General features: G+C 44.1%; 1 protein-coding gene across 1 annotated transcript in view; it reads left to right on the forward strand.

Annotated features, from left to right (window-relative positions):
• The first annotated feature begins 583 nt into the window (after positions 1-583).
• Positions 584-15,141, forward strand: part of LOC101613754 (androgen dependent TFPI regulating protein) — a 90,035-nt gene continuing 75,477 nt past the window's right edge. Inside the window, exon 1 of the mRNA XM_012951013.2 lies at positions 584-825. The gene's annotated coding sequence lies outside the window, so the exon portion shown is untranslated. The remainder of the gene's footprint in view (positions 826-15,141) is intronic.

A 15,141-nucleotide genomic window follows, 5' to 3' on the forward strand; every position in this document is an offset into this window, starting at 1 on the left:
CCAGGTTCGATTCCCCAGGACCCATGTTAGCCAGATACACAAGGGGATGCATGCATCTGGAGTTTGTTTGCAGTGACTGGAGGCCCTGGAGTGCCCATATTCTCTCCCTCTTTCTCTGTCAAATAAATAAGTAAGTAAAAATCCAATAATATAAAAAGGTGTTTGAAGAAGGGTTTTGGTGGAATGGGGAAAGACCAAACAAGAGAGGACTATGCTCAAAATACATAATATGCAAGTATAAAAATGATCAACAAAAAGTGTTTTAAAAGTTGAAAATCAGAGTGAACTCATGGGTGAAAATTCAAAGCCCTTGTTAACAGTAAGTAAGTTAAAGGGCAGGCCGTGCTGAGCTTCAAGGATAGAAAGGTGATATGCTGTTTGCACACACCCACACGTGCGTCCGCATGCTCTCACACAGCCCTACGCCCTTCCTTCATTCCCCAATCCATGCATATTCCGCGCCAGGAGGACCTTGCCAGCTCTGGAGGGAGTTACCTCTGAACTCCCACTCACCAGTTTAAAACAAAAGTGGCTCTTGCCAGTGGTCACACCCTCACTTCCCAGCAGTCTGGGCTGCCACCCTCATCAGTCAGGTATGCCACCTGCCAGCTCACCTTTGAAAATCCTCTCAGCTGCCAAGCAAGACTCTCCAAGCCAGAGCCTCCTTTCTCATCCTGTGCCTTTCCATTAGCAAAGTGAGTTAGCCCAGCCCTCAAGGAAGGCCTCAGCCGTCCATCATCTCCAGTCACCCTGATGACTCAGAAGAGCTTCGCTCTGAGGAAACCTCACGCGGTGAAACCTGGTCTTAAGAGAAATCGCTTGTAGGTGAGTGTCCCTCCTCCTCATCGGGTGACTGGCCAAGAAGGAGAGAGAGCTGTCTGGTCAGGGGAGGAGCCGTGGCGTCCACTCCTACAGGACCTTTCTTATCGCCCAGACAGAGCATGTCTCAGCAGGATGTTCATCCTGACCTGGAAACCGCGCTGTCTACAGGACATCAGGCTTGGTGGAGGAGCCAGGTAACCGAGGTGCACTCCAAGCATGTCATGGCGTGTGGAGATGAACAGTGGAGGGAAGGTGGAGGGCGCTGACGTGGGTGGGCAGGGAGGCAAATTTTGTGTTGTTCCTCAGAAATACAACTTGGCTATTCTGAGCATTTCTCCTGGGTGTCAATAACTCATTGTCAGATGTCTGCTCAAATGCAGTTGTAACATGAGCATTCAGGAAAAGGTTCACTGTCATTAGCTGTCAGGATAAGGAAGGAACCCTGCTGGGAGGCCTGCTTGCCCACCAGATAAGCTGGACCTGTGAGAATACTCTCTTTTTGTCTTCTGTTCCTGCCTCCAATTAACCACCACTCAAGGCATCTTGTTCCCTTAAAGCCCTCAACATTTCCCATCAGGCCATGGGTACTTATCAACTAATTGAAGGGAGCACAGTGCTTCCTGGCCTGATTAGGCACTAGTCACTGACAGCCAGAGCCACACCACCTGTAGATAGATACTGCAGAGCCCCAAAGGACAGCAGGGGTGATATTCACCCCAGTGACTTGCCTGGGACCTCTCCTTCCATAATCCAGCCTAAACTTTCCAGAGCCTCCAATTATAAAGTTGCCAGAATAGCCAACCGATACGGGGCTGATGTTACCAGATGGGCCTGGTAAAACACATTCAGCACGGCGGACTCAGCTCCTGAGGGCTGACCAGGCTGCAGACATAAACCCCTAGGATCTGATCAAAGCATGCTGAGGTGTGCCCCAACACCTGCAGCTTTGGTGCACACCCACCCTGGGCCAAGCACGACTCGCCCATCCGGAGGAGCAGCCGAGTTCTTCTGCACCTAGGATGAGTCACCTGGGAAGAGCTGAATGCCATGTGCAGAAAATGTCTCTTTGCTATCCCCATTTTCCTTCCATTTGAAGCCTGGGGGTCCAGCTGAAATGTATTCTTGTCTTTACAACGGGGCAAGTCTGAGAAAGAACTAAAGGAAGAGTGCAGCCCAGCCTGTCTGATTCCCGGATCTCAGACATGCCTACACGCTGTATTGTGTAGTCTCTTAGTGGTGTGCGATCCAGCTAGGAGCAGAGGCAGGGGTGTGAGAGAGAAGGGCATCCCCACCCACACACCCACTAAAGCTAATGAGAAACTCCTGATGACTCTATTACGGTTATTAGCTCTGATGCCTCTCTGCCACATCCATCACAGTTTCTAAATTTTCCAGCCAGCAGGGGATCAAATTAGCTACCGAACATTGGAGACTGTAGACAGCCCAAGAGACAGGGAAGGGATAAGTTTGGCTGGGAGCAAATGGTAGTCCCAGAAGACACGCAGAGATAGTGAGAGGGCAGCCAGTGGCCTTAGGAAGAGACCCTGCCTGGAAACCATCCACACTATGACTTGATAGGGCATTTTTGCCTTTGGATCTTATTTAAGGCACATAGAAAAATCTCAGGAATCCTGGATCAGAAACTTTGTGGATTTGATTCAGAATAATCCCCAGGATTCTGTTCTCAGAGGACGAGTGAGATTTTAGCAAGTGGCAGATGATATATACTTGACGGTATGCACTCCTTGACATGAGTGGGTAATAAAGTACCCTCCCTTTTAACATGGCATTGGTCTATCCAAAGCCCTGCTGTTGCTGCGAGATTTTCATAGCACAGGCTGCAGGCAGCGTCTCTAAGTGAACACACTTATTAGGCACCCGGAACATGAGGAGTGCAAGCAAGCTTGCTGTATTAAGTAAAGTTTGCAAATGGGTATAAGCGAAGAGCAAGAAAATTAGTTTTCTAACCAAGTATTCCTACTGATTTTTTTAAAAAAAGATCATTCCTCCACAGTCACTTCTCAAAAGAGGTGAAAATGGTGAAAGTTTAATGATTGTAACAGGACTTGATGAAGAATCTGCATCTGAAATATGTTATTTCTGCTCCGACAAAACCACCATTCTCTTTACCAGGGAGTACCACTAACGTCCTGTCTAGAGAGCCCTGGGTTGACATGAGAACTCAGCAAGGAAAGCTGTGTCCTCACCAGCACCTGTTGGCTAGTGTGGCGATCTCGGAGGAAGCTGGGCTGTGGCAGTCGGCAGAGCAGGCCCTTTGCAAGCTGTGGTTTCTACAAAGCTTTATCCCCTCCCCACCAAGTTGATGTCCACAGCAGGCTCTGGAAGGGAATCAGCAAACCTTTATAAAGACAAAGTAGGGCACATAGAGCCCCTGACCAAGGATTCAAAATATCAGTCGAAATGTTCATCTTCAGGAGAGGAAAGAAAGCTGAGCTGGGGGCCGGAAGGAGATTGTCATTTGATGGCATAGGCATTTACACCTTCTTTTCAATGTCATTGACTTGTGTGTCTGCATATGTATGCGTGTGTGTACATACGTATGTATGTGTGTATATACGTGTTTGGCCATGTACATGCCACCACATGGTACAAGCATGCCACAGTGTGCGTGTGCAGGTCAGAGGACAACCTTCGGCCGTTTCTCCTCCCATTCCACTGTCTTTTGAGAGAGGGTCTCTCTTGTTTTCGTTGCTGCTTATTTTGCCACCAAGGCTGCTTGCTGCCTTTGGGATTCTTCTGGCTCTGACTCCCATTGACAGAGACACACTTGGCTTACAGCAGAAGAAGCGGGTGTCTCTGTGTGTCTGGCTCTATGTGATCACTGAGGAGGATCAAATGCAAGTTGGCAGGTTACAAAAATGTGCCTTTAACAGCGAACTCATCTCCTTATCAACAATGCCTTTACTATATCCAGATATTAACATAGGCTAACGTCTTGGATCCCCAGGCCCAGTTTCCCTGAAGCCCCTTCTCAGCAGGGACACGGGTGCTGGCTGTGGGGTCATTAGGATCTCTATCAGTTTCGGGGGGTTGGGAGCTGTGCCTCAGGATGTTTCCGCTGACCCTGTAGCTCTTGCGGTCTTCCTGGCCCCTCTTCCACAGCCATCCCTGAGCCCTGGTGTGTTCGCAGTTGGATTTCAGTGCTGAGCTCTCTGCAGCTTCTGCATTTCTGTTACAGTGGGTTCCGCTCACCTCCCTGTGTGTTGCTTCTTCTCTGGAGGTGCTTGTCAGGCCAGCATTGGGGGCAATCCTCCAGCTGCTGCCCCTGGGGTTTCTCCTGAACCCCTGTAAACACAGCAGAGGTGGCGCATCTCCTGGTGAACAGTAGGCTGTCTTTTCTTGTCGAATTGATAAGTATTGGATCTCTCCGGTATTCTCTGTCGTCTATAAAATGAAACAGATTTTCCAAACAAGGCTGAGAGCAGCTTTGATTTAGCGGGGAAATGATGGAGGTCTGAGAAGCATTTGGATGAGGAGACCCACTGAGATGGGGGTTTGTCTCTGGCCGTGGGGGGTTTCCTGTGGTGAGGGGCTGCCTTGGCTCCCAGCACTGGTAGGTGCTTTCTCCTGCTGAGAGGCCCCTGGCCCAGCCCAATGCGAGGGTGGGTCATCAGCCACCGAGCTGTGAGCTTCTGTCAGGCTGCTGGGTTCATAGCTTGCAGGGCCTTCTTCTTACTCAGGTTTGCACGTTCTTACTGAGTAAACAGTATATGGACTCCAGAAAAACAATTTTTTTTTTGAGGCAGGAATTCACTTTGCCCAGCCTGGCGTGGAACTAATTTTGCAGCTTTTCTGGGTATGCGAGGAGCCTCACTTATGTGAGGTCTATTTTCTGGGCCTTTAAGAGATTTCTAGAAAAAAATTAACCAAGTCCCTGCCCCATTATTTAACTCGTCAGTAGCAAGTAATAAATGTACCCCTGAATATCCTATGGCATTTGTATTATTTATTTGGTGGCTCAGTAATAAATTTGTCTTGGGACCTAGGTCTTTGATCTATGTCTCCTTATTAACCACAAACCAAGATGTCCGATTGAACCAATTCTCTGTTGAAAAGGCAAAAATAACACATCTGTTAGACATGAATTCAGAAATGATTCCTTGGAACTATAAGATTTAAATGATGTGATTTCTAAAGGACCACTCAGTTTCTTTGGAATAGATACTTAAAATAATTTTTCGAGAGGAAGAAAAGAAAACTTCCTCTCAGCGTTTAGCTTCTTGCGTGGAAGCACAGTGCTGTCCCCGCCACGCCCACGGGCTCCTTGCCCACCATTCCACTCACGCCGATTAACTCGGAGACGAAGGTCATGCTTCTGAGCTGTTGCCAACACGTCATAGGCGTGGAGCTTTACATCCAAAGCCACGGTTACACAGTGATCTTGCTCCTCTCCTAACTCCTAGGACATGAGAATAGCCTCCCGTTAGAGTATCTGAATGGGGCAGAGACAGCGGTCTCAGGGCTCGTCCACAGATAAATCCCTTAAGAGGCTCTTGGTGTGAGATTAGAAATCTTATTGTCAAGCAAGCGTCCCATTCAATTCTAATGCACAATGAATATTGATAACCACTGTCAGAAAAATGACAAATTTCAACACTAGGTCAAACCAAGCAAACAAAAAGTAAGCCTTCCACCACAGTGCTTCGCATCTATAATCCAGGCATAAAGAAGGCTGAGGCGGGAGGCAGGAGGGCTGTTCACTTGAACTTAGCTTGGCTACATATCAAATTCAAGCTCAAGTGGGATTTATAGAAGGACCTTGACTCAGTCAAAAACAAAACCACCACCAAGAAAAATCAAGTGACCTATGGTCTTAACTTCATTCTTGGAATTTTATCAGTAACAGGTGGTTCTAGTCACAACTACCATTCTCCAATGGCAATGACAATACACAAAAAAATGATTAAATGTTAAAAAAATGTTAGAGGTAAAAATGTAAGAAATAAGTAGAATAAAATTAAAAATTAAAACAATTTTTAAAATTTGCAAGTAGAGAGAAAGAAGAGAGAGAGAATGGGCGCACCAGGGCCTCCAGCTACTGCAAATGAACTTCAGCTGCATGTGTCGCTCTGTGCATCTAGCTGTACATGGGTACTGGGGAATTGAACCCAGGTCGTTAGGCTTTGCAGGCAAGCACCTTAACCATTGAGCCATCTTGCCAGCCTAAAAAATAGAAGAAAAAATTAACTTTCCATAATGACTTAAGACATACTTACAGAGCCACTATGACTCAGGTAAAAATTGTTACTGTATTTCCCTTGGAAATGCTCCAATTTGTGAAACTTATTGAATACTGACTTAATGCTCAAAAAGTTTCAGATTTCAGATTTTGGAATAGAAATCTCCAACAAGTTAATTCTACACATACATGCTCAAATCAGCAGTTGAATCTGAAACACTTCTATCCCAGGTGTGGCATGACAGCAAGCAAAATAACATAACAAAGCAAAACCAAAAAGGAACAGAGTGATTCTTCTCCAACATATAAAACAGTGTGAAGTCAGACTGACCATAATGTCACATCAATATGCCTGTGAGGGAGGCAGTTCAAAATGTTTAGTGATAGAAGTGCATCGTCCACAGTATTTGGAGAGCAGCAGCTCTAATTCCTTCCTTCAGAACCTTGACAATTGAGTCAGGCAGTGAAAGATACTTGTGTTTTAATGGAGGGAAACAGTGAATGTCCATATCGAGTGGGAAGTTTTCAACTCCAGTTGTGAGGTAGGAATGTTGGAATACAGAATCCTTTTCCAGGTAAATGATATCCAATGTTTCTTTTAAAGAAATAGGCAGGAGAGATGGCTCAGTGGTTAAGATGATTGCCTGCAAAGCCCACCAACCTGGGTTCAATTCTCTAGTACCCACGTATGCCAGATGCACAAAGTGGCACATGCATCTAAAGTTCATTTGCCGTGGCTAGAGGCCCTGGCATACCCATACACAGACACACACACACACACACACACACACACACACACACACACTTTCTCTGCTTGCAAATAAATAAAATATTGAAAAAAAATACTAAAAAAATACTTTTAATGAATGTTAAGCACATTCTTGGCTAGGATCAGAAATTCATGGTTGTTATAACATTGCAGCAAAGTAACCAGTAGTAGACTTTTACTCTCCAATGGGATTAAAATGTAAAATATAGTTAAGTCAGTGAGCATTGGGGTCTGCGTGTGGTTTGAGGGTGAGTGTCATGTATTTAACATTCATATTTTATGAGGGTTTCACATAGATGACATTGATTATAAGACTAGATCGCTCTGGTCTTATAGAAGTGGTTTGAGGGTGAGTATCTTGCATTTAACATTCATATTTTTAAGAGGTTGCCATAGTTGACATCAATTGTAAGAATAGATCTCTCATCTCTTACCAACTCATTAGCATTTTGCCTGTGCAGGAAAGTTCAGTTCTGAAACTATCTCTACATCTCTCTCCCATTTAGTTAACACTGTGTTTGGCACGTATCTGAAAACCTAAATCTAAAGTTGCCCAACATTTTAAAAAGAGATTACCTTTAGGGCAATGCATTGGTTACATTTGCATTTTGTGGTAAAATCACATAGGCAACTCAAGGAAGGAAAGACTATCGAAACTCATGGCTTCCGAGAGTTCTGCTCTTGATTGCTTGGTTCGTGGGCGTGGGAATAGCATCCACGGTGGTGGAAGCACGTGCTGGTGTTCCATAGACAAAAGGGAATAGAGGGAGAGGCCAAGCACAGGCCCCCAGTGAGCGAACTGTAACAACCGCACCCCCTTCTACCTTTCACCATCTTCCACTAATACAATCGTATTATCAGTTCATCGATGGATTAACCTATTCTTTCAGTCAGAACCCTCAAGTTCTAATCATCTCTGGGGGTTACCCTCACCTACTCATCCAGAGGCCTGCTTCCCTCCCTAGTCTCTTAGGTGTCTTTTAATCCAACTAACTTGACACACTAACCTGCAGAGATTATCAGCTGAGCTGGTTTGCCTGAGATGGCTTCAGTTCTAGAACATTCCTAGGTCAACGAGGATGAGTCTTCTCTGGTGCTGTACTAGCCAGTAAGGCAGCTCCGAGGCATGCAGAGCGTTTGAAGTGGCAAGCAATTAAAACAGAGTACAATTAGGGGCTGGAGAGATGGCTCAGTGTTAAAGGTGCTTGCTCGCAGAGCCTGACATCCCACATTCAATTCCCCAGGACCCATCCAGTCAGATGCTCAAAGCGGCACATAGATCTGAAATTTGTTTGCAGTGTCAAGAGTCCCTGGCATGGCCATTCTCCTCCCTCCCTCTCTTTTTCTCTTTCCTTCCATCTCCTTGTAAATTAAAAAAAAAAAAAAAGTGCATAGCTGGGCAGGCATGGTGGTGCACGCCTTTAATCCCAGCACTCGGGAGGCAGAGGTAGGAGGATCTCTGAGAGTTCAAGGCCACCCTGAGACTATGTAGTGAACTCCAGGTCAGCCTGAGCTAGAGTGAAACCCTACCTTGAAAAACCATAATAATAATGATAATGATACTACTACTACTAATAATAATAATAATAGAGAGTACAATTAAAGATTTACTTCATCAGTTGCACTAGCCACAGTTAAGGGCTCAGGGACATGCTGCTAGTGAATGCCCTATTGTGCAGAAATAGAAATCCCCACGAATGCAGAAAGTTTTGTGGGGACAGTGCTGAGCTACAAGGCTTTCCCTGCACTGCCACCATCAAATGTGGAGCAAGCTCGTGTGACCACGCCAGTGAGCACACAGGACATGCTGTGTCAGCTAGGCTATAGTAACAATTTGCTTTTTAGAGTTTGCACCAGACTTCTGGATTCAAGCTCTCAATCTGTTTTGCTCCCAGGAAGATATTGGAACACTTCCGAGCAATTAGTGGAGATGAAGACATGACATGACCAATATTAACATATTAACAAAAAAGAAACTTTGGCCCTTTTAAAGGGTGCCCATAAGGCATGAAGGTCACATTAATTTTTCTTACATTTAAAGTATTTCCCTTGGGCTGGAGAGATGGTTAAGGTACTTGCCTGAAAAACCTAATGACCTGGTAGTTTTAATTCCCCAGTACCTGTATAAAGCCATCTATAGAAGGTGGCACATGTGTCTAGAGTTTGTTTACAGTAGCTAGAGGCCCTGGCATGCCCATTCTCTCTCTCTCTCTCATCCTTTTACTCTATCTCTTTCTCATAAATAAAATATTTTAAAACATTTCCCTGAGTGTGCAGTGCAGTTTCAGAACAGCTGGTATAGCCGAGTTAGAGCTGAGGGAGAGAGTGCATGAGGGAAACCATGTTTGGAACTGGTGACTTCAAAGTCCATTGCATCCTCGCCTCAAGCATTAAGTCATGGTCAGGTCCTAAAGAGGCAAGGACAAATTAAAATGAGAAACAGACATAAACTGCCTGTCTGTTTGAAGATTCATTGCCGAAACCTCTAACTATGCACACTGGGATACAGTCGTTTGAGAAAAATGTCACTAGCACCTATGAAAGTTCCTGAGCCCAGTCATTCACAGTTTAGTGGGGAGTCTAAACATACTTGATGACTGAAAAAGTTCCAAGTGATAATCTATGGTTTGTGAAGACTGTAGTGGTGTTAGTGATGATGGTAATGTCGATATGATGATGAAATTAAGTGGAAGCTTCTGGAGGGGCCAGCTCCACTCTAAGTGTTTCACATGGAAAGTGCAAGACAATTCATTAGGGATCAAGATACTGAAAAGGACCCTCAAGTGAAGCTATTTTTGAAGATTTCTAGGAAATTTGGCATTTAATAAAGCAAAACTCTCATAAAGTTGTTATTAGTCAAAACATAGTAATAAGATACTGGACTTTTATATTCTTTCTTAAAATAATCTTTTCCTTTTTTTTTTTTTTTTTACTTTGAAACATTTTAGGCTTGTCTGAACTGTTACAAAAACAGTACAAAAAGTCCCTGTGGGATAATGGGTTTTGGGTTGTTGGAATTGAGATAATAGTGGGTTAAATGCCAGTTCTGACATTTATTCACAGTGTGACGGGTTCTTTGACCGCTTTATGTCCTCAGATGGTGGCTTCTTCAATTGTAAGGTGGCCAAATAATGGATGCTGTAGTGTGGCAGGAAAGGAACCCATGAGGAAATATGTGTGCAGTGTTGGCAAGCTCAATAAACATTAGCATTTACTTAATTTATCTTTAGGCACGTGTTTATGTATGTGGAGATGATATGAGTGTGTGTGCGTGTACACAGGGATGAGCGTGTGCAGAGGCTGGTTGACAACCTCAGGGTTTTTCCTCAGGAACACTGCCTACCTTTGTGGAGACCTGGAGCTCACCACTTAGGCTAAACTGACTTGACCAGTGAGCCCAGGGAATTCGCCTGTCTCTGCCTTCTAGGACTCGAGGTTCCAAGCATGTACCACCACACCCAACTATTTTAAAGTGGGTTCTGGGACTCAAACTCAGGTCCTCATGTTATGGGGAAAGTACTTTACCAATTGAGCTCTCTTTCCAACCCCAACACTTAATTTTTATGTGCATGTATGGCATATATAACAAATTTGTTAAAAAATCGTTTATTTTAATATTTTGAAATGAACTATATTTACTGACAGACTGATTTTTTTTAAGGATAAATTCCATTTCCTTTTTCAGCCAACTCCTTTTCTTAGGTAACATTAGGAGCTCTTAGTTCTAACTTTCACTCAAACTCAGTTCACACCAAGTCACATGGATCTACCACCTTCTTGTCTAATGTCCTCAGTGACCCTTGGCTTACCTGAAAAGACAGAGGGGTATACCCATTGTCTTGGTCATGCATGCTGCAGTAGCATACTGAACACCAGGGGTCATAAACACCAGAAGTCTATTTCACACAGGCCTGTGGGACAGGAAGTACAGTATCTAGGTACCTTCCCAGCCAGTTACTGGTGAAGGTGCTTAGCTGGGTGATGGCCTCACTAGGTAAGAAAAGAAGGCAAATCCACTGATCTCCCGAGGAGGGGTACACTCCAACGACACCTCTGTTTCCCAGAACTGCTGCCTCCAAATGTTACCTCAGTGAGGGGTAGAGATATCACCTATAGATTCAGGGCGAGGGACACAGCTCACAGCACGCAGGGTGGGAAGCAAACTGCTCTGTTCAGGAGACTCCCTAAGAAGGGCTATAGAACCTTCTTGGGAGTTCTGAGAATGTGTACAGAGACTCCTGATACTGTGGGACTAGTGAGGGATCCACAGCCCAGCTTCTCAAAGGCCACTTCTGGCCAGCAAGTAGGGGTAGAAAGGAAGAGAAACTAGAATACCAGGCAACTTTCTTTTTTAAATATATTATTTATGTATCTCTGTAGGCGAGGGAGGCTCGTGCCTCTACAAAAGAACTTCAGATTCATGTACCACTTTCTTTTCTTTTCTTTGTTTTTTTGGTCTAGCCCAGGCTGACCTGGAATTCACTATGTAGTCTCAGGATGGCCTTATATTCACAATGATCCTCCTGTCTCTGCCTCCTGAGTGCTGAGATTAAAGGAATGCACCACCACACCTGGCTCATGCATCACTCTTTGTATCTGGCTTTATGTGGGCATTGGGAAATTGAACCCCTATCAGATGGGCAGCCATTACAAGCAAGTGCCATTAATTGCTGGGCCATCTTCCCAGCCCCCAAGGAACTTTCACAGAGCTCTTTAAAAAAAAAAAAAAGAAGGAATTCCCAAATTCCCCAATTTGCTGTGGACTCTATTTAGCTCATGCATATTTCTTTCATTATTGATTTAACAATCTTACCTACTACCTGATTTCTTTCTTCGTATTTATAAAGTATTACATACTGATCATATTCCCATCAGTGTATACTCTTCAGTTTCTACGCCCTCACCACCATTCCACTAAGGACCCTCTTCAATGGGGTTATTGGTATTCACTATCTGATTTCCTGAGAAAAGAATTCTTTTAACTAGACAAGATTTGGGCTGTGCATTCAAAATCAGTGTTCTAAGGCTTAAAAGATTTGATAAATCATTGAATACACTTGAATATTTTCATATTTCTTTGTTTCCCAGAAGATACTTTTTTATTTTTGTTTATTTATTTGAGAGCGACAGTCAGAGAAAGAGGCAGAGAGAGACAGAGAATGGGTGCACCAGGGCCTCCAGCCTCTGCAAACGAACTCCAGATGCATGTGCCCCCTTGTGCACCTGGCTATCGTGGATCCTGGGGAATGGAGCCTCGAACCTGGGTCCTTAGGCTTCACAGGCAAGCGCTTAACCGCTAAGCCATCTCTTCAGCCCCAGAAGATACTTTTAATTATCAAGCCTCTTATTGACTAGCACAGAGGTATCAACTCAGCATCACCCACGGTTCTTCCCTGTTTACATGGACCCAACCCCAGCGTGTACGTGGGTCCATTCTCTCTCTCTCTCCCTCTCTCTGTGTGTCTCTCTCTCCCTTATAATTCATCCTCCCTTCACTTTGGGTCAATTTCAGTTGTCTTTCTCAATTCTTAAGAAATCAGCAGGGTCTTGTGGGAAATTCTGGGTCATTGTAGTCTCAATGGAAAGCCCCAGATTGAGAGTAAAGACTTTTTTCTCCAGTCTGAAAGCTAATGTTGGTCTTAAAACATCTGTGACATATGCTTGTAAACTGTTTCTGCTGAATGTTTCCTGGAGGGAATTCAGACAGTTAGCAGTACAGCATCTCGTAATAGCATTAACTCTTCTGCCACACCCTCAACTCAAGACATAGTGCACAGTTCTTCCCACAATCGCACTTCCTGGTGCTGGGGGCTTTCTTGTGGGTCACATGGACATTCTCTCAAGATGGAAAGCATCAAGGACAAGTGTTCTGGAAGATCCTTTTATCATAAAACATAGCCCATGCTGAATCCTTAGCTCCCCATGGGCTCTGTCTGCAGCACCCATACAGAATGCCTTGTGCACTATGTGCAGCAAAGCTGAGACTGAGAATTATCATTGCCCACACATCACAGCTGAGAAAACCGAGACACCAAATTTTACTAACTCATTCATGGCCACATATGTGGAAAGAGTTGAATCCAAGATTTGACGTAGGGAACCTGACTTTGGAGCTCACCCTGTTGGTCATCTTGTGGAAATGTTTTCCCTCACTTCATTTAGGAGTCCACATGTTTTTAGATGCCAATATCGAACTGTAAGGCAGCAGCCTTACCATAGTAACAGACACAATGTGAGAACTCCGGTCCTCCATCCACTGGCAGATAGCTCCGCAGTCCTCTTCGGCCCTTAGCCACCTACCAGTGATGTCACTGGTTTTAGACGTGGAGCCTCAAATAGCAGCAGCAGCCCCAGGGCTGAGAGTTAGAATTTCCTAATTGGTCATTAGGCCCAGTGGCTTCTGGACCCCAGTGAGTTCTCTCTTAGTTACCATAGTAGCAGTCACTTTTGAAGGACAGCCAGACTGAAGGAAACAGGGATGCTCACATTAACGCCCCTAAAAATCCACAGACTGCATTGATGCCACTAAAAATCCAAAGATTGCATCTAATCAAAACCCTGTTCTTTTGCTACTAACACGGTATAGACAGGGTCTTTGGCAACAGGCCCCAAAACCATGTCACTGAACATAGCGAAGTTAAATATAGTCTGTTAGAACAGAAAAATATCATTTAGTCATCTCCCGGGAAATTCAACTAAATTCAGAACAGAGAGGCCTGAGTGGAGGACAGCCTTGAATCCAAGTAGCGTGTATCATTTACACCCCACATAGGGCTTCCCCAAGTCATGTAAACCTGACTTCCTCTGAACCGTAGGAGATGCGCAGAGAAGAGGAAAAGCCAAAAGGGTTTGATATCTTTCAAGTCAGGGGGGCTGGATCACAGTTGAGGGGCAAGAAAAGTTACTTTAAGCAGCTATACTTTGGTCCAAGGAGTTAACAAGCTTGGACATAAAATATCATTATCACCAGCAGGCCAAGTTTCAAAAAAATCTACTGTTGTTGAAAATTAAAAAGAGAGTTTGAATTTATGTGATTTATTTTGGGCACCTGTGATAAAACTAGTCCTAAATTCCATGCACATTCTAGAAAAACTGGGTGGAAATTCGTATTGACCCTGGATGACCTTCAAGCCATCGGATAATATGAGGCAATCCCAGATAAATAGTTAAGATGCAATACCACAGATTTGGCGGGGGCGGGGGAGGCAGAAAATACCAATGAGGCCAACGGCTGTGCCCTTCACCTTTAGCTGTTTTATGATCAAATATTCCGTGAGGTTTCCTTTCACATAGTTTGAAGATAGTATTATTATTCACAGGGCAGTCAATAATTAACCAAAACAACTCTTTCTGACCAAATGAGTGTGAATAACACTGAAATGAACAACCAGGCAGCTTTTCATTTTTGATTTTTTTTTTTTAAAGACCAATAGAACTTTTTTAAAGACACACAACCTTTTCCTTATTTGTATGAAAAACTGCTCTGTTTCCATGCAGAAAAGCAAAAGCTTTCAGATCATGTGATTATCCTTTCAGAAATGTAAAAATAAAAAGAAAACTGACAAGAAAAAGAAATGTGTCTGATAATGATCTCTGGCAGTAGATCTTCAAGCTGGATAGAAATATACATATATAAATCTAGAAGGATTTAGGGTTGAAATTTGATAGTTGTAATTTCTTAATGAAGGCCACTTGTTTGTCAAGGGGTAGATTAATCTCTGAGCCGAGTTGCGCAGGAAATCAAATCAGGGCTCACCAGCAGCATCCTCCCTGATGTTGTGTGGGCAGATGCTGAAAAAGCAAGGAAAGTTTTTCTTTTTCCCGGGGAAAGGAGTTAGCTCCTGCAACTGCCTCTAAGCTCTTGGGGAGCAGCTACTCCCCCCCCCCCCGCCCCATTCACAGCATTGTGCGCCGCCGTTTGGTGAGGACACTGACTCTTCTGGCCTATGTCAAGGATGGAATGTGCTTTCATCTTAGGAAAGTTCTGATAACATCATGAGTGAATAACAAGACTACCATCAATGAACAGAGTATAGAGCTCAATCACATGCTAGAATCATCTGATAAAGGAATCAAGTGTTACTTTTAAAAAAACTTCAATGAGCAATCACAAATTCTCTTGAAGCGAGTGAAAAAAAATATTTAAGTGAAGAAGTAGTAGTTATCGAAAGGAATCAGGGGAAGGTATAGAGTTGAAAAACAGAATGACAGAAATAAAATCTTATGGGGTGAGTGCAATAGTGGGCTGGAGAAACAAAGCATCAAGTCTAGGATATATCACTGAGTTACCCAGACTGAAAAGCTCAGAGAAAAGAGACTAAAAAACAGTAAGAGGACAGCCAGGGGACTT

The sequence above is a fragment of the Jaculus jaculus genome, chromosome 17 (genome assembly GCF_020740685.1).
Source record: "Jaculus jaculus isolate mJacJac1 chromosome 17, mJacJac1.mat.Y.cur, whole genome shotgun sequence".
NCBI classification, from domain to species: domain Eukaryota; kingdom Metazoa; phylum Chordata; class Mammalia; order Rodentia; family Dipodidae; genus Jaculus; species Jaculus jaculus.